This window comes from Oryctolagus cuniculus, chromosome 7 (assembly GCF_051225735.1).
Source record: "Oryctolagus cuniculus isolate XC-2025 breed Fujian yellow rabbit chromosome 7, ASM5122573v1, whole genome shotgun sequence".
NCBI lineage: Eukaryota > Metazoa > Chordata > Mammalia > Lagomorpha > Leporidae > Oryctolagus > Oryctolagus cuniculus.
The window spans coordinates 80,061,235-80,087,353 of NC_142873.1; the positions used below are offsets into that span (position 1 = coordinate 80,061,235).

The 26,119-nt window shown below is 47.0% G+C and overlaps 2 long non-coding RNA genes across 3 annotated transcripts; one reads left to right on the forward strand and one right to left on the reverse strand.

Moving 5' to 3' along the window:
• Positions 1 to 14,391: 14,391 nt before the first annotated feature.
• LOC149125621 (uncharacterized) lies at positions 14,392 to 21,164 on the reverse strand. Of its 2 annotated transcripts, XR_016236726.1 has the most exons (4): positions 20,924 to 21,164; positions 20,350 to 20,693; positions 14,910 to 15,158; positions 14,392 to 14,724 (listed from the first exon to the last, which is right to left on the reverse strand). It is a non-coding gene; the product is annotated as an uncharacterized LOC149125621 (long non-coding RNA). The 2 variants fall into 2 exon arrangements; XR_016236725.1 differs by having other exon boundaries at positions 20,350 to 21,164.
• LOC149125622 (uncharacterized) lies at positions 20,579 to 22,159 on the forward strand. Its single transcript, XR_016236727.1, has 3 exons — positions 20,579 to 20,716; positions 21,356 to 21,501; positions 21,933 to 22,159. It is a non-coding gene; the product is annotated as an uncharacterized LOC149125622 (long non-coding RNA).
• The last annotated feature ends 3,960 nt before the right edge of the window (positions 22,160 to 26,119 follow it).

Here is a 26,119-nt window from a genome sequence, read left to right on the forward strand (position 1 = left end):
TGAGGGACCAGGAGAGTGAAGAGATGGGAGTCTGTTGTCTAATTGGTAGAGCATGTCAGCCACGCAAGATGACAGTTCTAGCGCTCTGTCACACAGCAATGCGCACACAGTTACAATACTACACTTGCATTTAAAATCTCAAGAGGGTATGTTTCATGCTCTGTGTTTCTTAGCACAATAATCAACACAATAATAGTGTGACGCTGGTGTTGCTATAAATAGACATTCAGGGCAAGCATTGGAACACAGGTGTTGGGCTGCTGCTTGGGACACCTATATCTCACGTCAGAGTGCCCGAGCTTGAGTCCCCACTCCACTTCCAATCCAACTTTCCGCTGACGTGCACCCTGGGAAATCAGCAGACGATGGTACAAGTGCTTGAGTCCCTGATACCCACGTGAGAGACCTGGTTGGAGTTCCAGGCTCCTGGCTCCGGCCTGGCCCAGCCACAGCTTTAATAATTATTTGAGGAAAGAACCAGTGGATGGGAGATCTCTCTATCTCTCTTTCTCTCACTCTCTCTGTTACTCTGACTTTCAAATCAATAAAGATCAAATAAATGAAACATTTAAAAAGATAGACATACAGATTAATAGAATAGAATTAGAAGTTTAGAAATAGACCCATAAATAAAGGTTCAATTGATTTCTAACAGGGATAGCAAGGCATTTCAGTTTGGAAAAAGGAAGGCCTTTTCAACAAATGGTGCTGGAATAACTGGATAGTCACATGCAAAAAGAAACTTGATCATTACACCACGCAGTATTAATAAGCCACTTGAAATGGATAATACACCTAAATATAAGAACTAGAACCATAAAAATTCTAGAAGAAAACATAGAATAAAATCTTAATGATCGGGCCAGCGTTGCAGCTCAATAGGCTAATCCTCCGCTGAGGCGCCGGCACCCCGGGTTCTAGTCCTGGTCGGGGCACCGGATTCTGTCCCGGTTGCTCCTCTTCCAGTCCAGCTCTCTGCTGTGGCCCGGGAGTGCAGTGGAGGATGGCCCAAGTGCTTGGGCCCTGCACCCGCATGGGAGACCAGGAGGAAGCACCTAGCTTCTGGCTTCGGAGCAGCACAGCGCACCAGCCATAGCGGCCATTGGAGGGTGAACCAACAGCAAAAAAAGGAAGACCTTTCTCTCTGTCTCTCTCTCACACTGTCCACTCTGCCTGTCAAAAAAAAAAAAAAAATCTTAATGATCTTGGGCTTGGAAAATTATTTCTTAAGTCTGACTCAAAAAAAAAAAAAAGAAAAGAAAAATCAATAAATTGAACTTCATCAAAACTGAAAACATTTTCTGTTCAAAAAGTACTGTTATGAAAAAGAAAGGCAAGTCCTAGCCTGGGAGAAAGTATTTTCAAAACATATATCCACAAAAGGGTTATGATACAAAAAGAATTTATCTAATCCAATATTAGGAAAATAAACAACTCAATTAAAACTGGCGAACATATTTGAAAAGTCACTCCTCCAGAAAAAGTATGTGGATGGCAAAGGAGCACACAGAAAGATGCGCTACACTGTTAGGCATTAGGAAACACAGACTGAAGCTGAAACGAGACATCACCACACACCCACTAGAATGGTCATAAGAGAAAAGAGAGAAAATTTCCAGGACAAGGAAGGATACGGAGAAACTGGTGGCCTCACAAACTGCCAGCCGGGGTGAACAATGGCCCATCCGACTGGGAAAACAGTGTAGCACTTGCTTTTTGAAAATTTTTATTTATTTCCTTTCATTTTACTTGAAAGGCAGAGAGATGGACAGAGAGAAAACTTCCATCCACAGGTTCACTCCCCAAACACCCTCAGCAGCCAAGGGGTAGGCCACACTGAGGCCAGGAGCCTAGAACTCAGTCCAGGTCTCCCACAGGATGACAGGAACAAGAACCTGAGCCGCCACCTGCTGCCTCCCAGATGTGCATTAGCAGGAAGCCGGATGGGAGGCAGAGGTGATGGAACCCAAACCGGGCGCTCTGCTATAGGGAGCCGGGGTCACGAGCAGAGGTTTAATCACTGCGTCGAAAGCCCACCCCTGGTATCTTCTCAAGTTAATCAACTTACCATGTAACCAGCAATTTCAGATATTTACCAAAGAGAAACGGAAGCATTTGTTCACCTAAAGACAGATGATCATCGAAGCCTCAGTTGTAATGGCCAGTGTCAGAAAAAGCTCCAACTTGTGAATGGATAAACAAATTTCATCATATTCATACAGTGGAGTATTCGAGTAGTAAGAAGGACCAGCCTAGTGACAGATGGAAAAATGTGACCGCACCCCAAAGCGTCAGCGAGACAACAGACAAGACGCGGGGCTCCGACTGAGGAAGCTGTTCAAGGGGGAAGTCTGACAAGAAGCAGTCAGCAGGCCTGGAGGCTGCTGAGAGGGGCACACGGGAGCTTCTCCTTGTGATGAGAGGGCTCCAGGCCGGGATCGCGGCGGGCGTGAGGCTGGACCCATCGGTGAGCTCTTAAACCAGTTCACACGGGAAGCAGGTGAATTTCACTGGATGCAGATGACGGACAGAGGAGGAAGGAGAAAAGGAGAAAGCAGCAGCAGGAGGAAGAGGGGGATGGCACCACCAACAGCAAGGAGGAGTGTTCCTCGGCCTGAGTTCAAGACCTACCACAAGGGGCCGGTGCCGTGGCTCACTTGGTTAATCCTCCGCCTGCGGCGCCGGCATCCCATATGGGTGCCCAGTTCTAGTCCCGGTTGCTCCTCTTCCAGTCCAGCTCTCTGCTGTGGCCCAGGAAGGCAGTGAAGGATGGCCCAAGTGCTTGGGTCCCTGCACCTGCATGGGAGACCAGGAGGAAGCACCTGGCTCCTGGCTTCGGAGCGGCACAGCGCGCCGGCCATAGCGGCCATTTGTGGGGTGAACCAACAGAAGGAAGACCTTTCTCTCTGTCTTTCTCTCTCTCACTGTCTAACTCTGCCTGTCAAATAAATAAAAAAAAAAAGAAGAAGAAGAAGACCTGCTGTGAAGCTACGGCAATCGAGATGGCTTAGCAGTGCCTCGGGGAAAGAGAAGGGAGACCTAATGAGATCAGTGGGACAGTCTCTGGGTATCAGGAGCCCAGTCTCACCAGACCTGCAGCACTGCATGTTCGTGTCCTTTCTCCTTTAGAGCTGGGTGCATCAAGCTATACCTGAAACTCTTTCTCCTTGAACTGCCCGATTATTTGAACGAATAAATTCCTAAATTCCCTCTTCTAGCTAAGCAAGCTTGGTTGGGAGTCTGTTCCTTGTAACATGGAGTCCTGATACGTGAAACTATGCGTCCTACTATGTAAGAGTAGAAAAGCACCGGCCCATGACATACGAGGTGGGTGCCCATGGGAGATTGTTTTGAAGCTCTGGGCCCAGGCTTATCATCTCGGAGTAGAAGTGGTTGGGTCAACACAAGGATTTCCCAGCAGAGTCACATAACACTAAGGCTCCCCGGTGATCCTAACAGGAAATGGGAGGACTGAAAGTAACCCCCCCTTTTAAAAAACGTGTTTCAGATATTAAAATGACACGGGGGTTTTGGGATGCGGGAAAAATTCCTTCCCACATAACAAACCTCTGTGATCTTCTCTAGTTCCAATGCCAATTTTGGAGAGACAGGATAGCACTGGGCGCTGCATCCCAGCACATCGCCTCCACTCTGTGCCAACTGTGTGACCTTGAGCAAGCTGTCCTCTACTTTGGTCTCTTCATCAGTAAAATAGGATTAATAATAGTGTCTACTTCAAATAATAGCATTAAATGATCGTATCGGGGCCAGCGTTGCAGCATATCAGGTCAGGCCAGCAACCCATATGGGCACTGGTTCACATCCCAGCTGCTCCACTTCTGATCCAGTTCCCCACTAATGGCCTGGAAAAAACAGTAGAGGGCAACGGTTTGGGCCCCTGTCACCTCACCTAGATGACCCGGATGAAGCTTCTGGCTCCTGGTTTCAGCTTTACCCAGTGCTGGCTGTTACATCCAACTGGGGAGTGAAACAGCAGATGGAAGATCTCTCTCTGTGTCTTCCTCTTTCTTTGTAACTGATTGAGAAAGTTATAAGTAAGTCTTTTTTTAAAAAAAATAGTAGTATCCAAGTGTTGCTATGCATGTTAACTGACGAGTCACATAAAACCCTCCCAATAGCACCAGGAACTTGGTACATGTTCAGTAACTGAGATGCAGGGAACCTGACTTCTGGTTTGCCTTTGTCAGCTCTCCCAAGGCGTGAGCTAGGAAAAACATGGAGATGCAAATCAGGTCACCTGCTTGCTCCCAAAATTGTGTCAATAGCCTGCGGGCAGTGAAAACCTTGGTCTCTGTGCTTTGTTTTCTGAATGTGATTATAATCATCCTTTCAAACAGAGATTAGTCCAGTCATTTTTTGCATGTGGCTTAAATAGGCTTCTCCCCCCATTACATTAATGGCATATATGCATTGTGGAAAATTAATACAAAAAGAAAATATTAAAGCGCCTGTAATCCTATTACCAAGAGATAAATGCTATTAACATTTTGATTATTTCATATTTCACCTTGGTGTTATTTTCCTCCAAGTTTTCTTTTAAGGCATTTAAAATGAGTATAAAAATGCATATAAAAACTTTTTGTATCTGTAGATATGTTTGTGAAGCTATAGTTTTATGTCCTTCTTTTCTTAAATACAGTTGTGATGCAACTTTCCATGACATTAAATATTCTTTGAAGGGGCTGGCGCTCTGGTGCAGCGGGTTAATGCCCTGCAATTAAAGTGCTGAAATCCCATATGGGCGCCAGTTTGAGACCCAGCTGCTCCACTTCCAATTCAGCTCTCTGCTGTGGCCTGGAAAAAGTAGTAGAAGGGGGCCTAACCTCAGAATCAGTCCTTAAGGCATTCAGATCTGGCTAAAAAGCCCATGAGAGTTTCTCAGGCATGGAAAGCCAAGACACTCTGGCAACAAGTGACCTAAATGAAAGATCTCTGTGAGCGAGATCCCAGTAGAAAGAACAGGTCATCAAAGAAGGAGGTACCTTTCTCTGAAGGGAGGAGAGAACTTCCACTTTGATTATGGCCTTGTCTAAGTAAGGTCGGAGTTGGTGAACTCAAGAAGCTTCCATAGCCTTGGCAGCTCATGACAAGACCCTCAGGTGATTACTGACGTCATAAATAAGAGTGTCAACTGTTAAATCAACAACAGGAGTCACTGTGCACTTATCCCCATGTAGGATCTCTGTCCCTAATGTGTTGTACTATGCGCATTAACGGTATAACTAGTATTCAAACAGTACTTTATACTTTGTGTGTCTGTGTAGGTACAAACTGTTGAAATCTTTACTTAGAATATATTAAGTTGATCTTCTGTATATAAAGATAATTAAAAATGAATCTTAATGAAGAATGGGATGGGAGAGGAAGTAGGACATGGGATGGTTTGTGGGTGGGAGGGTGGTTATGGGGAGGTGAAACTGCTAGAATCCAAAAATTGTACTTTCAAAACTTATGTTTATTAAACAAAAATTTTCAAAAAAAAGAGAAGGTGGCCCAAGTCCTTGGGCCCCTGTACCCTCATAGGAGACCTGGAAAAAGCTCCTGGCTCCTGGCTTCAGATTGGCGCAGCTCCAGGTGTTACAGCCAATTGGGGAGTGAACCATCTGATGGAAGACCTCTCTCTCTCTCTCTCTCTACCTCTCCTCTCTCTGTGTAACTCTGTCTTTCAAATAAATAAATAAATCTTTTAAAAAATATTCTTTGATACATGCCACCTTGATGGGATTGAATTGGAATCTCCTGGCACATTTCTAACTCTACCATTTGGGGCAAGTCAGCTTGAGCATGTCCCAAATTGTACAAATGTACCAATGCCATCTCACTAGTCAAAATGATCAATTTCAGTTCACAATTGATCACACTGATAGGTCTAAGAGTCAAAGGGATCACATAAACAAGACTAGTCTCTGCTAATACTAACTGATAGAATTAAAAAGGGAGAGAACCATCCAACATGGGAAGCGGGATACACAGCAGACCCATAGAATGGCAGATGTCCTAAACAGCACTCTGGCCTCAGAATCAGCCCTTAAGGCATTTGGATCTGGCTGAAGAGCCCATGAGAGTATTTTAGGCATGGAAAGCCAAGACATAAAAGAAAAAAAAAAAAAAAGAGGACCTAAAAGAAAGATCTCTGCGAGTGAGATCCCAGTAGAAAGAACGGGCCATCAAAGAAGGAGGTACCTTTCTCTGAAGAGAGGAGTGAACCTCCACTTTGACTATGACCCTGTCGGAATAAGATCCAAGTCAGTGAATTCAAGAGGCTTCCATAGCCTTGGCAACTCATGACAAGAGCCTAGGGAGATTACTGACACCATAAACAAGAGTGTCAATTTGTTAAGTCAACAACAGGAGTCACTGTGCACTTACTCCTCATGTAGAATCTCTGTCCTTAATGTGTTGTTCAATGTGAGTTAATACTATAACTAGTACTCAAACAGTATTTTATACTTTATGTTCTGTGTGGGTGCAAACTGTTGAAATCTTTACTTAATATATACTAAATGGATCTTCTGTATATAAAGATAATTGAAAATGAATCTTGATGTGAATGGAATGGGAGAGGGAGCAGGAGTTGGGAGGGTTGCGGGTGGGAGGGAACTTATGGGGGGGAAAAAGCCATTGTAATCCATAAGCTGTACTTTGGAATTTTATATTTGCTAAATAAAGTTTAAAAATATTCTTTGAAAACAATATTTTATGATTTCCTAACATTTTATTGCATAGCTCCACCATCATTTATTTGACAAGTCCTCATAGCTGGACTTTTTCTTAGTTAGTTTAGATACAGTAGAAACTTAGTTATCAGTCTTGAAACATATTTGATCAGTATCCCTAGAATTATTTCTAGAGGTAGAATTTCTCTGTTAAAATCTTTAAGAATTATTTATTTTTTATTTGAGAGACAGAAAGACAAAAAGAGAATGAGCTCCCATCTGCTGGTTCACTCCTCAAATGGCCACAATCCTGGCCAAAGCCAGGAGTCTGGGACTCCATCCAGGTATCCCATGTTGGTGGCAGGGGCCCAAACACTTGGGCCTGTCTCCTATTGCTTTCCCAGGTGCATTAGCACAAAGCTAGAATAGAAGTGGAGCAGCTGGGACCAGAACTGGTGCTCTGATATGGGATGCCAGTGTAGCAAGTGGTGGCTTAACCCACAGTGCCACAGCGCCAGCAATCAGGTATTTCTTTTTCAAACCCTTAAGGTTTAGTAATTTTGTTCTAAATATTTTTCCTACAGGGGATGGCACTGTGGTGCAGCAGGTTAAGCCACCACCTGTGACCATGGCATCCCATATATGCACCAGCTCTGATCTACTTCAGATTCAGCTCCCTGCTAATGCACCTGGGAAGTCAGAGGAAGGTGGCCCAAGTGCGTGGGCCCCTGTCACCCACTTGGAAGACCTGGATGGAGTTCCAGGCTTCTGCCTTCAGTCAGGGTTGTGGCCATCTGGGGAGTGAACCAGCATATGGAAAATCTCTCTCTCTCTCTCTCTCTCTCTCTCAAAATTTAAATAAATCTTTAAATTAAAAAAATTGGATAGGACCATAAAATGAGAAGTACATATCACAGAGTGCTTCAGAATATTTATAAACTTTACTGAAGACATTATTATTATGTTAATTACAGTGTGTTATCCAAACCTTTCTTGCCACCTTTCAGAAGGACCAACATTCCATCACTTTAAGTAGTGTGGTCAAAGGCATTCCTATGTCACACCAAGGCTGCCTTCGCTCTGCTCCTGTAACGGTTGATGCTGTCTGCTCTACAGGAGGCAGTGGGTGACTGACTCAAGTACCTGGACCCTGCCACCCCTGGGAGGCCTGAATTGAGTTCCCTTCTCCTAAGTTCCACCCAGCCTAGCCTTGGCTGCTGCAAGCATTTAGAGTGTGAACCAGCAGATGGGAGATCCGTGTGTGTGTGTGTGTGTGTGTGTGTCTGCCTTTCAAATAAATTAGTAAAAATTTTAAATATTTGTTTAAAAGAATGAGGTCCATGTGTAAAGGGCTTCGAATGGGGTCTGTACTTATGATTTCAGTATTTGGGATCTTGTTGGCAACGTTGGAGGTGTTCTTCCGATCAGGACAGGATCGGCTCTGCGGTGTAACCTGATGTGTGCAGAGCGATTGTTTTCCCAAGCGATGAAACATTTTCTTTTAAAAAAGCATAGGCTATTACCAAAAGCAGCTAACATTTGTTGAGACTTAATTGAATGCCAGACCCTGTTCAAAGTGCATTGTAAACTTACCCAATTTAGCCCTCATGAATTATGGGCCATCGGTAGCCTCACTTTGTCATTGAGGAAGCTGAGCACAGAGAGATGCAGTGACCGACCCCAGAGCCCTCAGTCAGTAGTGGAGTCTGCATTCAGTGTCTGCCAGAGCCTGCACCTGCCACCACTAGCCACACTGTCACCATCTATAGGAGCAGAGTGTGGTGTGGTGTGTGTATGTGTACGTGTTAATTTTATTTAAGTTATACAAGTGTATATTGTATAGTGTATAATCATGTGTATAATCGTTTATTTCATATATACAGATTTAGGAACATAATGATACTTGCCATCCTCATGTCCTTACTTCCCACCATCCAACCCTTCTTCCTCCTCTGTGGTGGAATGTGAAGCCCCTGCCAAGATGGCTGCTGGCAAGCGAGTGTCAGTTACTCAGGAATGGCTTCAGAACCCACCTGGCAAAGGAGCCTGCCTGGCAACAGGCTGTAATTGGTTAGGGCATAAACCGCCCCTTGACCTGATTGGCTGAGTTGGCTTTATAAGCTGCTATACCAACTGAGATAAATGAGTCAGCAGGCTGCTCACCTCTGGCCTGCTTTCATCTGACTCCTGGTGTCTGTGTGTTGACTCTGTGCCTCTTGCCCCCACCTTACTCCTCCTCTCAGAACGAATCCACAGCAACACTCCTCCCTCTCCCATTTCCACTCTTAATTTTCACAAAGATCCACTTTCAGTGATGGTAAAGTTAACCTTGCACTAAGTAAAAAGTTCAACAAATAGTATGAAGAAAAAAACACTGTTCCTCAACAGAAGAGACAAGGGCTGTAAACAGCCAACGAATCTCAAAATGTCCATTGCACTCCTATACATTACACTTCAGGCACTCCATTAATGACCACAGATCAGGGAAAACGTATGCTATCTGTCGTTTGGGGACTGGCTTATTTCACTAAATAGAATGGTTTCCAGTTGCATCCATTTTGTTGCAAAAGGCAGGATTTTTTTTAATAGCTAGTAAGAGCAGAACGTTGATAGCCTTGGACAGCAATGGGGAGAGCTCCCACACCCCAACTCTACAAATAGGGATCCTGAGGCCCAGCAAGTAAGAGAATTTTCCTCAGGTGCAGGCCTTGCTAGAAGTGCAAGGGCGAGAAGCCAGGACAGTGTTTCATCTCGGGCTTTCCCGCCATTCCACTTTGTGGGTTTGTGGCTTTGTTACTTTTTTTTAGCATCTGCAGAAATGCTTTCTTCAGATTCAGGTTGGTTTTGCTTGAGGAAGCTGTTTCTTGCTCCCAAATACCAAAGCAAGCTCCCACAGTCAGATGTATGTTCAAAACTTAGAGAAATTACATTAACTTTTTAGGTCAGTTTATTTTCCTTGTTTATTTGGAAAGGCAGGGCAACAGAAGAAGAGGACGAGACAGATCTTCCATCCACTGGTTCACTGTGGCCAGGGGTGAGCCACAGCCAGAAGCCTAGAACACTCTCTCTCTGGGTCTCCCACATGGGTGGCAGGAACTCATGTACTTGGGCCATCACCTGCTGCCTCCCAGACTCATTGGCAGGAAGCTGGATTGGAAGCTGAGGCAGGACTCGATCTCGGGCACTCCTGATGCAGGACATGGGCATTCCAGTGGCAGCTTAACTTGCTGTACCACAACACCCAGCCCAGGAATCAGTTCCTTAAAATATTATATACAGTAATTGAGTTCAATGAGCAGTTTCTAGATTTTGGATTTTCAGGAAGAATATATTTCAAAACACTTGAGGACAATATAGAATTGCCATTTTTTTTAATTTTTACAGGTAGGTTTTTAAAATCCCATGTACAGAAAAATAAAAATAAACTATCATCTAAGATACCACTATCAATCTATAAAAGAAGGAATAATTCAGCACTGAAAATGAGAAAGACCATCATCTAAGAATAAAGGAGGGCAGTTCTGTGGCCACTGCCTGCAGTGCCAACATCCCATATGGGCGCTGGTTCAAGTCCTGGTTGCTTCACTTCCAATCCAGCTCCCTGCTATGGCCTGGGAAAGCAGTGGGAGGTGGCCCAAGTGCTTGGGCCTCTGCACCTGTGTGGGAGACCCAGAGGAAGCTCTTGGCTCCTGGTTTCAGATCAGCCCTGCTCCAGACATTGGGGCTTTTAGGGAATGAACCAGCTGATGGAAGATCTCTCCCTCTCTCTGCCTCTCTGTAACTATGCCTTTTGAATAAAAAAATAAATCCTAAAAAAAAAGTTAATTGCTTTCTACTTATAAAAAAAAGAATAAAGGATAAGAAAATGAATAAAATGTATTATATTGGGAGATTTAAAAAGTCCTAATGTTTTCATGTCATCAACAGAATTTGCATCAGGGATCAGCATTTGAGGACCTGGCTTTGATGGCTTTGAGGTGCTCCCCAGCTCCTAAACTCTGCGATGCTGAACATCATCTTCCTGTTTACAGTGAGTGTGGTGCCTTCTAGTCGTTAGGTCTTTGTAAATTAATCCTTCTTAAGCTTATCCTTAAAGGCTTTGTAGCATTGCGTGTGGAGTGACTATTGGAGATTTTGCATTCAGGACAATGATGTGCGGGCCTGTAATTATCACATAACTCATCTCAACACTTTGCAAGGCTTCCCGTTTCTCTCCCCTCACCCCACCCCAGAAGGAACCAGCACAGTGTTGATGCACTCTGACCTCTCCCCTCTCCCCAGAGTCCCTCAGACCAAGGGAGTCAGGCCTAAGCCGCAGCTGAGGATTTTGTTTCCCTACCGAGAGCTCCCTGAGATTCAATCCCTCCTGCAGCTGCCAACACTGGGACTTAGGGAGAGAGGGAGACACTCCTTCAGGGAGAAGCACCCGACCCCATGGAGGAAGAGCAGAAGTCTGGCCGCACATCGCCTTTGAACTTGGCCCTTTCAAAATCCACTTCTTCGTGTTCCACTTCACACCTTTGTGTGTGTGTGTGTGGTGTGGGAAGTGGGGATGGCAAGGGAAGGACAGGGGCTGCCAGGACCAGGGTCTGAATGCACTGAGGGCGGGGTGTGTGTGTGTGTGTGTGTGGTTAGCTACCCACTTGCCTCTGCCTCTCTAACAGTTTGCCTGTCCATAGCAAGTGCTCAACAAGTGTTTGTGAAAGAAATCGGGTTCTAAGCACATTAATGTATTGTACCAGCCTCGTGTTGAAGGACTGCTAGGGCCAGTCACTATGATCGATGCTTCACCATAGTTAATTTTAATTCTTACTAGAACTCCATCTGGTAGGTTGCGGCATTATTCCCTATTCTATAGACAAAGCAAATGAGGCGCGAAGGACTTAAGGATCTTGGCCTAAGTCATGGCAGTCATTTAAGCGACTGAACAAAATAGCCTGCATATAAACCACGCTCCAAAGAAAGGAGAGGCAAAGCAGCTCACGTCGCCCTCCAAGGGCTTAACCCCTTTTCTAGCCAAGTCTATGCAAAGGCAGGGAAGCAGTTGTGTTATCCGCAAAGAAATGGATGGACTCATTGACAGTATTTTCAGACTCTCATATTCATATCTAAGACCATTTAAATCCATTAGGAAGTGAGAGGTTGATCCGAAACTAGGACCAACTCTCCTATTGACCTAGTGAGTTACCTAAACTTCAGAAGCTTGTGAGAAAACAGAAAAGCTCGCTGTACTCATTAGGCTAGGCAAACCCGACACCTGCCACCACAGCTACCGGTATCAGTAGCTTAAGGCAGTAAGAATTCACATCGATTCACACCACAGAGCCATGTAGGCAGGAGCAGGACCTTCCCTCTTCCCTCTGTGCCGGCTCTCCCTTAGGCACTCGGCGCCCTTACTGTCCTCTCCAATTCAGCCAACAAAGGGGACAAAAGAGCCAGCATTGTGCCTGGAAGTGGCACACCTCACTCCACCCCGATTTCTTGTCCATAACTCCATCAGGTGGCCATGTCTAACTGCACATGTGAGAGCTGATTTTAACCAGGTCTCGCACTTTCCAGATCCTACTCCATCCACTCCATCGTCATCTGATTGGCCAAATTCTGCCCAGACCTGGAGCCCAATCACAGCTGGGACGGTCCTCTGAAGTCTCCACACCAGACAACTTGCGTTTGTTGACACATGGAGGCAAAGGCCCCCACGTGCCCTCCTGCGGGTGCAAACTGCCGAGGGGAGGCAGGCTTCCCCAAGCACCGTCCATGCGAACAGACGTGAGCCCGGCCTCTGCTCTTCCTTGGGTGTCAAACAAGTTCTTTTATGTACATATGTTTGTGGTCCACATTTAGAGACTAATTTCTCCCCAAAATGATTAATTTGTGTTCAGCCTAATATCTTCTAAATAAGTTTTAATTTGGTGGGAAGTTTCAAAAGGAATAGTAGAGCAGTGTTCTTAAACCACCATGGTTACAGGCTTGTCGGATCCTTCATTACATGCTTTTAAATACTTCAAATGCCCTGAGAGTGAGGCATGGGATCAATTAGGGCAAACCGACTAAAGGTTAATTTACCCGAGCCCTAAGCTGAGGCTGGCCTGTCCTTGCGGCTCAGTGTTCTAACAAGCTGAGCTCCTTTGACTGTGTAAACACCATTAAAGTGTAACTGGTCTTATACCCACCCCGCCATCAGAGAGTGGCTTCGAGAACCTTATTAGAGGAAGCCATGGCTGTGAGTGTGGGAGCAAGCGGGGAAGCAGGGGTCTTTGCACTATTGAACTCTAATTGAACTACAAACAAGGGCTTATTATTAGCACTGCTCCCGGTACTCTCAGCCTGTGCCCTCCTTGGGGAGTTGCGCTGTAAGCAGAATTTAATCACACACCTGTCTTTCTAGGGCAGTGTGCCATGCCATTTGCCTCTAGTTTAAGTAGCCGAAAGGTGTGAACAACAGACTTGGAGATGGTTGTGCTTTAAAAGTGAATCGAACAGGGGCTGGCGCTGTGGCATAGCAGGTAAAGCCGCTGCCTGCAGTGCCAGCATCCCATATGGTCGCTGGTTCAAGTCTCAGCTGATCTACTTCTGATCCAGCTCTCTGCTATGGCCTGGGAACGCATGCGAGACCAAGAAGAAGCTCCTGGCTCTTGACTTAGGATGGGCGCAGCTCCAGCCATTGTGGCCAATTGGGGAGTGAACCAGCAGATGGAGGACCTCTCTCTCTCTCTCTCTCTCTCTGCCTCTCCTTCTTTCTCTGTGTAACTCTGACTTTCAAATAAAATAAATACATCTTTTAAAAAAATGTAGTCTCTTTTGAGTGAGATCCCAGTGGAAAGAACGGGCCATCAAAGAAGAAGGTACCTTTCTCTGAAGGGAGGAAAGAACTTCCACTTTGACTATGGCCTTGTCTAAATAAGTTCTGAGTTTGTGGACTCAAGAGGCTTCCATAGCCTTGGGAGCTCATGACAAGAGCCTTGGGTGATCTCTGACGTCATAAATAAGTGTGTCAATTGTTTTTTTTTTTTTTAATTAGACAGGCAGAGTTAGTGAGAGAGAGAGACAGAGAAAGGTCTTCCTTCCGTTGGTTCACCCCCACAATGGCCGCTCCGGCTGGCGCGCTGTGCCCATCTGAAGCCAGGAGCCAGGTGCTTCCTCCTGGTCTCCCATGCAGGTGCAGGGCCCCAGCACTTGGGCCATCCTCCACTGCCTTCCCGGGCCACAACAGAGAGCTGGACTGGAAGAGGAGCAACTGGGACTAGAACCTGGCGCCCATATGGGATGCCGGCGCTGCAGGCGGAGGATTGACCAAGTGAGCCACAGCACCAGCCCCAAGAGTGTCAATTGTTAAATAAACAACAGGAGTCACTGTGCACTTACTCCCCATGTAGGACTTCTGTCCTTAATGAGTTGTACTATGAGAATTAATGGTGAAACTTGTCTTCAAACAGTACTTTATACTTTGTGTGTCTGTGTGGGTACAAACTGCTGAAATATTTACTTAGTATAGAGTTGATCTTCTGTATATAAAGATAGCCAAAAATGAATCTTAGTGAAGAATGGGATAGGAGAGGGAGTAGGAGGTGGGACGGTTTGGGGTTGGGAGGGCAGGTATGGGGGGGAAGAACCACTATAATCCAAAAATTGTACCTATGAAATTTATATTTGTTAAATAAGTTTTCTATTAAAAAACAAGGATAAAAAAGAAAATGTAAAATCATAACTTTAAAAAATATCAGGCTGGCGCCACAGCTCACTAGGTTAATCCTCTGTCTTGAGGCGCTGGCACACTGGGTTCTAGTCCCGGTCGGGGCGCCGGATTCTGTCCCGGTTGCCCCTCTTCCAGGCCAGCTCTCTGCTGTGGCCAGGGAGGGCAGTGGAGGATGGCCCAAGTGCTTGGGCCCTGCACATGCATGGGAGACCAGGAGAAGCACCTGGCTCCTGCCATCGGATCAGTGTGATGCGCCGGCCGCAGCGTGCCAGCCGCGGCGGCCATTGGAGGGTGAACCAACAGCAAAGGGAGACCTTTCTCTCTGTCTCTCTCTCTCACTGTCCACTCTGCCTGTCAAAAAAAAAAATATATATGAATCACACACGCTCCCCCGGCACAAGGCTGAGACCCCACTTCCGCGGTCCCCAGCTCACAACACAGACTGGGAGCCGGTTCCAACCCAACACCCACTTCCCCAGCACTGACAGCAGGCGTGGCAATGGGGAGTCAGAGACGCTTTCTCAAGGGCTCCTTACCTGGTTTTCCACCTCCTTCCCGTGGGGGAAGGGGATGCACCGTGAGAAGCTGAGTGCCCTGCTCCTTGTTGATCCCGAGCTCTGTGTTCTGGCTGTGTGTCAGCATCGCCGCATCTGAGGGGGGCCCTTCACAACACTGATGTCTGCGCCACGCCGCCAAGCCGTGCTGTTTCCACTCCCCCTGGGAGGACTTGATGTGCAATCCTGTTGACAGCCACTACTCCATTCCATATCTGGCATGGCTTGGTCCTGGACATTTGAAATATAGAAAATAGAAAGGGAGGAGGTGGGCCTGAGAGCTGCTAACCATGGCCAAGGACAGCCACTGGGTTTGTCCGCGGTGTTTTGAACAGAGGAGATAGTGCTATTGGGAATCCTAGGGTGTTGGCTCCCAACACAAGTCCTTTGCTGTTCCCTCTTCCTGTTGCATTCCCTTGCTTCCTGTCATGTGACAGTTTCATGAACATTTATTTAATGTTTTCTGTATGCCAGGGTCTGAGCTGGTCTCATAAAGAGAGAGGACAAGGAAGACACGGTTCTGGCCCTCAAAGAACTTACCAGCCCTCACCAGGGGAGCAAATGCAAAGGCCCAGAAGTCAAGTTCCAACTCATTAACAGCTCCTACGAAAGTATCCATGGGGTAAGATATACATGCAGAGCGTTATAATATCTTCAAGGACTATTGGTGCTAAATGTACTTGTTAATATCCCTTCTCCAGACCCGCTCACACACTCCTCTTCTCCCAGAACAGGAATGTGATAAACAGTTATTTTAGACATAGTCAGAGACCTATTATCTGTTCTTTTAAAATATCTTTTTATTTGAAAGGCAGAAATGCAAAGAGAGAGAGAGAAAGAGATCTTCCATCTGCTGGTTCATTCCCCAAAATGACCGCAAAAGTCAGGAGCCTCTTCTGGGTCTCCCATGTGGGTGCAGGGGCCCAAGCACTTGGGCCATTTTCCACTGCTTTCCCAAGCGCATTGGCAGGAAGCTGGAATGGAAGTAGAGCAGCTGGGACTCAAACTGGTGCCCCATACTGGATGCCAGCTCTGCAGTCTGGGGCTTTAATCCACGATGCCACAGTGCCAGCTCTGGCTTAACCTTGTATGCATGGTGCTGGCAGCAGTTATCTGTGTTTACATTGAACTTATTTTAGGAAAAACCTTGTGAACTATGGTTTAAGCAAGTTCCCAGAATCCCTCTGGTTAGTCCCAAAACAACAGGAGCCCCCTCTAAGCTCATCAGACCTTTTCATTCGGCTGCTTCAGACCCCTTCATTCATTCAGTGAACTAAGATTCGAGTTCTATTATTTGCCAGACACTATGCTAGAAACTGTGCATTGGTCCATTTTCGTGTCTATAACAAAATACCTGAGGGTGAGTACTCTTATCAAGAAAACCGGTTAGGTGAGGCTGGCGCTGTGGCATAGTAGGTTAAGCATCTGTCTGTGGCTAAATACCTCTGGAAGACATCCCTCTCTGTCTCTATAACTCTGCCTCTCATGTAAATAAAAAAAGAAAGCCAGAAAAGAGGTTTGCTTAGCTCAGAGTTGCGGAGGCTGACAGTGCAAGAATGGGCAGCCCAAGCTCTGAGGCCTCTCATGCGGGCCCTCCTGGCTGCATTACAGCATGTGCAGAGGTGGGACAGGATATAGCTGCATGCAAAAGAAGGCAAGTATACGGGGTGGCCTCACTTTACAACAGCTCCCTCTCGTAAGAATTAATTGGGATCCCTAGAAAGCAACATGAATCCCTTCTGACAGTGGCACCCCCGCCCAATGACCTCATCATCTTCCACTAAGCCCCAACCTCTGAAAGGTCCACCACCTCCCAGCATGGGAGATAATCTTCACACCGAAGATAAGCTTCCAGCACATGAAACTTGGATGGTGCACGCTCAAGCCACGTACAAATCCAAACACACTAAACCTGCAATTGTGAGTCAAAAAGCTCATCTCTACTCTCCTGGTGCTGAATATAAAGGAAGGAAGACGATGCCAATGTCCAATGACTATCGTGGTAAGGGATGATGTATGTCCATGAGGTATGTGAGAATGTTAGGACGTTTTGGGAGGAGCCCTGTGAGCTTGATCATGAACCTGGCCTCTAGGGTGGAGAGTGTGATGCCTGGAGGAGAGGATGGGTGTGGAGCACATTCTGGCCAGAAGGAAAAGTGTGAATGAATTAGTGAGAACAGGCTAGATTGGTGGTGCTCAGATCAGAGATCCTTCCAGAGGTCCTGTGAAGTCACAGTTACTTCATAATGATACTAAGACGTTCTGACCCTCTCCCACTGGGTTGACATTCACACTGATGATGTAAAAGCATTTACATGCAAGACCTCTGGTGCCTTAGCACAAATCAAGGCAGAGGCACCAATCTGTACCAATGCCACTGCATTCACATTCTTTATCCCACGCACTGCAGAGGGGAAAATGGTTTCACTTACAAGCGCCTTTGATTAAGTGGTAGGAGTTGCTTCTTTTATGTGCACCCTGGGGTAGGCATCTTTTTAATATTCCGTGTGACGGATAGGAAGTATGCATAATGCACTTGTGCACACGCAGCCACGATGGGTGTCTTGAGTGAAAGTACTTGTTTGATTTTTTTTGAGTTGCAGATGGGACTAGAGGCTTTTATCATGGAATACCATTTTTTACTTGAAAAAACTGACAAACTATGGTTATTGAAACTTGGGTAGTTTGCAGACATTTTCTTGAAAATGAATAAAGTGAGCCTGTCACTTCAAGGAAAATAATTGACAGTGTTTGTTGCCAAAGAAAAAATTCAAGCTTTCAAACAAAAATTAGAATGTTAGGAAACTCGCCGCCATCGCCTGAGCTTGGCAGCTTCCAAGTACTTACAGGGCCCAATGAGATTGATGGTGATGCGAATTAATAAGAATTGGAAAAAATATTTTATAATGAAACATGGCAACCCTTAGAAGATCTGTATAACTCAGTGAACTAATAACCAATCATGAGCTTATGGGATCACGCAAGGGTAAAGGATTCATTCAAGAGAGCCTAATGGGTTTTAATGGCACAGAATCTGAGAAGCTCATTGCCATGGTTTCTTATTCCACATTGTAACTAGCTTTTAAGAAACTGCTGCTTGTGGCGGTTTGATGCAGTATCCCCAAAGGATATTGCGATGATCAGAGAAGCCTGTTTAAATTTATTTTCTTTTATTTTTTTTATTTGAAAGGCAGAGTTACAGAAAGAGAGATGGAGCGAGGTCTTCTATCTGCTGGTGCACTCCCCAGATGGCTGCAACAGCCAGAGCTGGGTCAGGACCAAGTGGAGCCAGGAGCTTCTTGTGGGTCTCTCACATGGGTGCAGGTGCCCTAGGACTTAGACGTACATCCCTGCTTTCCCAGGCCATTAGCAGGGAGCTGGATCAGAAGTGGAGCAGCCAGGACTCGAACCAGAGCCCAAGTGGGATTCTAGCATTTCAGGCAGCAGCTTTACCCACTACGCCACAATGTCAGCCCCGAATTTACTCCCTTTCAGCTGCATTAGTTGTATGAGACCAGAAGTTCCTCATACACCACCAACAACAACCACCACCACCACACCAATCAAACCAGACTGTATCTGATTAAATGCAAAAGTAGCTATGAGAGGCCGGTGCCGCTCCTCCACCTGTGGCGCTGGCACCCCGAGTTCTAGTCCTGGTCGGGGCGCCGGATTCTGTCCCGGTTGCTCCTCTTCCAGGCCAGCTCTCTGCTGTGGCCTGGGAGGGCAGTGGAGGATAGCCCAAGTGCTTGGGCTCCTGCACCCGCATGGGAGACCAGGAGGAAGCACCTGGCTCCTGGCTTTGGATCGGCGCAGCACACTGGCCGTAGCAGCCATTTGGGGAGTGAACCAATGGAAGGAAGACCTTTCTCTCTGTCTCTCTCTCTCTCTCACTAACTCTGCCTGTCAAAAAAAAGCTATGAGAATTCAACTGTCTTCAGTTAATCCAGAGCTCTGCAAAAACACCACCACTAGTTTGTTTTGGAAGTTAGCTGTTTTTCATAAAAGCTATGTATGACAAAACATAAGCGTTTTATTATTGTGCATTTTAAGCTAGTTAGTTAGCTAGTTAGTAGTTGAGAGACAGAGAGCTCCCATTCACTGACTGGTTCACTCCCCCAAATGCCCACAACAGCCAGGGCTCGATCAGATTGAAGCCAGGAGCTGGCAACCTCATTTAGGATTCCCATGGGGTAGCAGGGACCCAATTACCTGATGTCTCCAAGGACACACATTTAGCAGAAAGCAGAGCCAGGACTCAAACCCAGGTGCTCCAACATGGGATGCAAGTGATCCACCTGGCATCTTAACTGGTAGGCCACAAACCTGCCCTTGTCCTTGTTGTTTTTAGCTGAACTGATATATAAATAGTTACATTTTCTCATATTTCTGATTTGGGAATATTGACGTGTAGAACCCACAGAAGCAGAAGCTCTTTGGTATCATCAAACATTTTGTAAGAGTTTAAAGGAGTCTTGAGACCAGAATATGCGAGAACTGCTGCGATGAATTATTTTGTAGGAACAAAATGGTTTTGAATTTCAGTGGCTAAACACAGCAAATATTTACTTCCCTCTCACACATAATCAGGCAGCTCCCTCAAGGCCGAGGCCCCCACATGCTGACTCAGCTCCCAGGTTAGTTACTCTATTTCTGATTCTGCTGTCTCCACACACAGCCTCCCTGATGGCGGCAGTAGCAGGGAGACCTGGGAGAAGGCCCTGCAGCTCTGAAATACTCAGGAGTATGTCACTTCCCCACACAGCTCCCTGGCCACAGAAGTGGTCATCCAGACACACCCTACTGCAGGTAGACTAGGAACTGTCAGGAAGTGTGTGACTATTTGGTGAGCAGCCAGCGGCTGAGAATTTGTGACGAGAGCCTGAATTCAGTTCCATGGAAGAACTGATGAGGCGTGTGTTATGGGGAGAAGGCTAAAGCGAGACAAGGCTGGGAGGTCTGGGGGCCGAGCACGTGGGCTGCTCTCCTAAGCCACAGTCAAGTTGGATGGTTTAAGCAGAAGGTGACAACACTCACTTGTATCTTTTTTTAATATCTCCCTTCTTTTCTTCCCCATGCATCTTGTTTTTTTTTTTTTTTAAAGATTTTATTATTTGAGAGGTAGAGTTACAGATAAAGAGAGGGAAAGACAGAGAGAGAAGTCTTCCATCTGCTGGTTTACTCCCCAAATGGCCTCAAAGGCCAGAGCTGAGCCTATTTGAAGCCAGAAGCATCTTTCAGGTCTCCCACGTAGGTGCAGGAGCCCAAGCACTTGGGCCATCTTCCACTGCTTTCCCAGGCCATTAGCAAGGAGCTGGATCAGAAGTAGAGCAGCCGGGACTCGAACCAGTGCCCATATGGGATGCCGGCACTGCAGGAGGTGGCTTTACCCACCACGCCACAGCGCCTCCCTCCTCCTTACCTTTTATAAATCACTGCATGTGCGAATAAAATGAAGGTAGGAGGACCTGAGTGGAAGCAATCAAGTGCCGTGCTGATCCATGTGACTCTGGGCAAAAACAGAAGACTTGGTCCGTGATGCTTGCTAATTACTGTGGTGTGAATAACTTCCTCGGAGGACAAGCTTGCAAACCGGACGTCCTTGAGCGGGGAGTTGGGCAGAGGCAGCCCATCAGCTCTCAGGGCCATCTGAGCGGACTTCTGTACCAGTCAGGAGGTGAATGCCTCAACTTCGTCTCCCCTGAGTATGCAGCTGGCACTGACCCCATGTTCCACGCATGTCAGTGCCCACCACAGTTTCCGCTGCTGCTGGGACGCAAGAGGGTGAGGTGTGTGATTGCCCACTCCCGCCTGTCCAGTCTTGTCTCCCATACAAGAGCCTAGGCCCCTCTCCCTAAGGAGCCACCAAGAAATGCCTCCTTCACACTCCGCTCAAACTCCCAGAACCCCGTTTGCAGCCCGCCTCTCCAACTGCGCCGAGGAGCGGGCAGCCGGGAAAGCCGCTGCAAAGGCCGTGCTGGGGTTTGCAGCCATACCGGATTTACGTGCCGTGTTCCCAAGAATCCAAATAGTTACAGACGCTGCAAGTGAAAAGCTTGGCCTTCACTGGCTGGCTGGAGCGAAGCAGTGTACCAGGAGGAGGGATGGCCTGATGGTCCCCCGCCTGGGCCTCTCACCTACCCCAACACAGGTTCAGCGAGTTCACGCAGGCTCTTTCCCCTGCTTTCCCCTTGCTCCAGGTGCGAGCACCGGGCAACAGCTTGACAGCACCTGAAGTAGCGCCTGGGGCGCTGCTATTTAAGTAGCTCACTATCTGGCTCAACATTCATTTTCCCTGTTTTTTTTTTTTTTTTTTCTCTCCCGTGGACCATATGGATTTCTGATGTGAAGAGCTTGCCTGGCTCAGCTAATAGTCCCTCCCTCCCTCCCTCCCTTCCTCTCACTTTCCCTTTCTTTTCTCTTCATAGAAAGCCATGGGGGCTGGTGGCGGCCTCGCCTGCTCCCTGGCCAGCTCTGGAAGGCGCTGACCCTGAGCAGAGCAGGTCCCTGCTACGCTGTTCCAAAGTCCCCCTCTCCTAGCTCTGCCTGCCGCGCAAACCTTCACAAGCAAGAGGTAGGCGCTCCCGCCAGGGTGGTTGTTGTGTCTAAGTCCCCAAGCAAAGGCCTCCCATCGGCCTTGTCAGCAACCGCAAGGATCCAGACAAGAGCAGCCCCCGGGGAGGGGGTGGGGGGACAAGGAGAGGCGGCAGAAATCCACCTCCCCGGAAAAATATCAGGAATGTGAGACTGAAGGGCGTGGGCTTCAAGTTTCTGTTTCCAACATTTCAGTTTTATTTCTAAGCTCCTGAAAACCTCTAATCAAAGAGAAAACCTGGAAACAGAAGAGAGCTCACCTCCTAGCCCAAATATTCCTGGCTGCAGAGGCACAGATCCTGAGAGACTAGATTGAGAGACCAGTTTCTTACCTGGCTAAGTAAGGACTTCCTGTATTTGTCTTTCTGTATATTTCTCAACAATTTATTTATTTATTTACTCCTGTGAAAGAGCAACACAGAGAAGGAGAGAGAGAGAGAGCCCATCTGCTCATCTGCTGGTTTACTCCCCAAATGCTCACAATAGCCGGAACTGGGCCAGGCCAAAGCCAGGAGCCAGGAACCCCATCTGGGTCTCCCACATGGGTGGCAGGGGCCTGCATGGTCGGACCATTCTCTGCTGCCTTCCCTGGAGCACTGGCAGGCAGCTGGATCGGAAGTGGAGCAGCTGGCCCTGGACCAGGCACTCTGATAAGGGATGCCAGCCCTGCAAGCAGTGCCTTAATCCACTGCACAGCAGTGCCATCATTTAATTAAATAAAGGACATTTCAAATATGTTAGTGGATGAATATGATTAAAAAATATGAATCAAAAAAATGTCACTACATTGTGAGTTCTTTCACCTAGCAAGGGACTAGTAAAAATTACAGTGCACTTAGCAGCATTTGCGAGCCCAAATCTCAGTGCCTCCAACACCATGTAAGGGAGAGACTATATTTGGCAGGCATCTCCTGAGGAGAAATGGTAGAGGGGTTATACCACATGCTCAACATCACACAACCAATAATGTCAGCACTAGTATTCAAGCTCAAAAATGCGACTCTCGCCATGGCAACAACAACAAAAACACAGGGTGAGTGAAAGTGCATTTTCCTAGCCCCAATATTGAGTCAATTTTACTAGTCCTATACTTCCAGTTATCTCATTTTCTACCCATGAGGCAATGCTTATGGTTTTAATTTCACAGGTAGACCTTCTGCTAGGCAAAGAGATTCTGGAATAGAGGCAGGCATTAAAATATAGTGAGTTGAGCATCCCATATCAGGGTGCTGGGGATCAATTCCTCCCTCTGCTTCCAATCCAGCTCCCTGCTAATGCACCTGGGAGGCAGCAGGGGATGGCTCAGTGAGGATACAGCGAGTCCCTGCCACCCACATGGGAGATCTGGGTGGAGTTCCTGGTTCCTGGCTTCAGCCTAGCCCAGCTCTGACTGTGTATTTGGGGAGTGAATTAGTGAATGAAGCCTCTCTCCCCCCACCCCCAATCCGTCACTCTGTCTTTCAAGTAAATAAATCTTTAAAGGAGAGAGAAGAAGATTCAGGAATACCCTGCTGCTGCCTTGTTGTACATTATTAGCTCATAACCTCAACAGGGTTTGGTTATCCTAAGTCTGCTTCCTGAGGCCTCTGGGAGGCGCTGCGGGGAAATGAAGAATAGGTTATGGGGTTTGGGGACTTGAAAAACTTGCTTTTCCAGCCCTAGAATTCAGACGCTGTACCTGCTGACAAGCACTGACAGGGCTGCCCTGAACACTGGCCAGGCTGTGGGGTGGGCCTTCCACCTGCCAGCCAGATGGCTCTCCAGCAGGTGCTCTCTGCCAGGGAAAGCCACTTCCTGACTGTGACTCGGGTGTGGCACTGCAGCGGCCCCCAGCTCCTTCATCTATGATGGGGAGGGATTTGGGTGCTTGATCTTGATCTTCCAGGCTGACAGACAAAAACAATAATGAGCAACGAAGTCGAAGTCGTCAGGACACTTCCTGCTGTTGAACGTAGCGAGCAGGCGTTTCTCCTCTGTAAGGGACAAACACTCTGGAAACCAAGCAAGATTTCTTTCCCTCCCCCCACCCCCGAGTGTTTGTCTTTCTGAGAGCTGGTGACAGTGGATGACACCGGAGGGCAAGGTGTTTCCTACTGAGGCGGTCTTAGGCACGGCTGCAATGGGAAAGCAGCATAACCCGTGTGACACAGTAGTGCCTGGTGGTGATTATCAACCTCTCCGGTCTACACGGTCTACAGCTACATCTGCCGCCTGATCACCTCCATCCATGGAAAAGCACGACCTCCGCCTACACCTGTAAGTGTCCCCAGAGGGGGCCTATTTCACCCTTTGTTGCTTGGCTGCTGTTCCACACTGCCTCCCTTGTGTCTGGCTTTGACAGGCCCACGGGCTTTGGCTTTGAGTTGACTCAGAGACAAGCGGGTGCCAAAGTTCACCGAGGGAGTGAACTCTGGACACTCCCAGGTTCCCAGTGCCAGAACAAGGCCGGGTAGGCTCTCCAGCAGTGGAGGGGACTGGCCTGTCCCACCCCAGCCTGGCAGAGGGCTGTGGTATCACTCAGTGCCCCTTGGGATTGCATCACCTTGGCCTCTAACTTCCTGCCTCCCCAGGGGGCCTTAGGAGTGGAAGGTATTCATTCAACCACCTCCTTCCTCCTCCTCCTCCCATCCCTTCCTCTCTCCTGGCCTGGAAGCTGGTAGGAGGGGGTGAGCGGGGGTGGGGGTAGACCAGATCTACCCCAGTAGGAAGGAGTAATGGCTGCGGCTGGGTGGGGTTCTGGATAACTGATGGGTAGGGAAGAGAGGAATTGCTGTTCAGTAGACACTGTTTTGCATGGTTTGAATGTTATGCCAAGAGCATGAAATACCTAGTCGATACAGTAAGTTTTAAAAAGAATTGAAATAATGTTAAATTAAATTTCCAGGGGCCTGATTCTGTTTTCTGTTTCAGCAGCTCAATGCTGCCCCGATCCTTGGACCCTTAGGGAAAACTTTTAAACACCAGCAACTGTGCAAAAGATAACATTGCTAAGTTTCTGGTCAAAATTGCTCTCTCTCTGTCCACCTGAAGTTCCTTTTTCCGGTCTGCCCCCACACCACTGAGTGACTCAGAGGAAGGGAGAGTGTGGAGAGTTGGAAGGAGGCCAGGACTCGAAATCAGGCAGAGGTGGCTTCAAATCCTGGCTGTACCTCTGACCGGCTTCAGGAAGATTTTTAAACTCTCTAAGCTTCACTTTTTTTTTTTTTTTCTTTTTGTCCTCTCTAAAAGAAAACAAAATATCTGGCCTTGCAGTGAAGAACACAGGGTTGGGAATTCAATTTCATTCCTGAACCGTCACATCCAAACTGACTCCTCCCTCAGGGCCTCAGTCTCCCCATCTGCAAAATGGACACAGTAGTGTTGGCCTAAAAGGCCTGTGACGTTCAAAAGAGATGAACCCCCGCAAAGCAGCCCCGCAGGGAAAAAGCCGCTGGATTGTAGCTTCTTCTCTTACCACCTTTTTTTTTTTTTTTAATTTTATTTTATTTTATTTTTTTTTATCTTTTATTTAATGAATATAAATTTCCAAAGTACGACTCATGTGTTACAATGGCTTCCCCCCCCATACCGTCCCTCCCACCCACAACCCTCCCCTTTCCCACTCCCTCTCCCCTTCCATTCACATCAAGATTCATTTTCGATTATCTTAATATACAGAAGATCAGCTTAGTATACCTTAAGTAAGGATTTCAACAGTTTGCTCCCACACAGAAACATAAAGTGAAAAATAATAGATGATTTTTTTCAAATGATGATGAAATCAGATCAGACCTATTGTCATGTTTAATCCCAGTGAGAGTCAAGTTGGGAATTGATAATTTCTTTCTTTCTTTTTTTTTTTTTTTTTTACAGAAGATCAGTTTAGTGTACAGTAAGTAAAGATTTCAGTCGTTTGCACCCCCATAGAAACACAAAGTGAAATATACTGTTTGAGTACTCGTTATAGCATTAAGCCTCAGTGTACAGCACGTAAGGACAGAGATCCCACATGAGGAGTAAGTGCACAGTGACTCCTGTTGTTGACTTTCTTACCACCTTTTTGTGAGAACAAGGTAAAGTGCCCAGTGCGCAAAAACACACGCGTGTGTGTGTGTGTGTGTGTGTGTAACATTCTTCTCCCCGGGCTCCTCTTTGCAGTGAGGGAAATCCCTCTGGGGAAGTCCCTGCCATCTGGTCTTTTTAAATCGTTCTCTCTGCTGGCTGATAGGCTGGGCTCTGCTCATGAAAACACTCTGCAGTGGAGAAATCAACTGGAACAGCCAAAGAGATGGGACTCCAAATTTCTCTCCTGCAGGAAGAATCTTTGAAGTTCCACCTGTCCGTCCATCCATCCCTCTATCCATCCATCAACAACGTAGGTCCTGCACTCACAGAATTGACCAGAACAGACATGGTCCCTTCCTTCAGGGATTCCAGTTGGCCATGAAGCTGAACCCGTGTTGGAGAGAAACTCCTCTGCATTCCCAGACCAAGAGGCTTGTGAGAAACCTGCCTTTGTGTTCTCCAAGTCCCCTAAGATAGGTGGAATGGACCCAGGAAATACCCAAGCTGCACAAATTACAGCCCCGTGGACAATGGTGGGGAGGCCTGGCCACGTA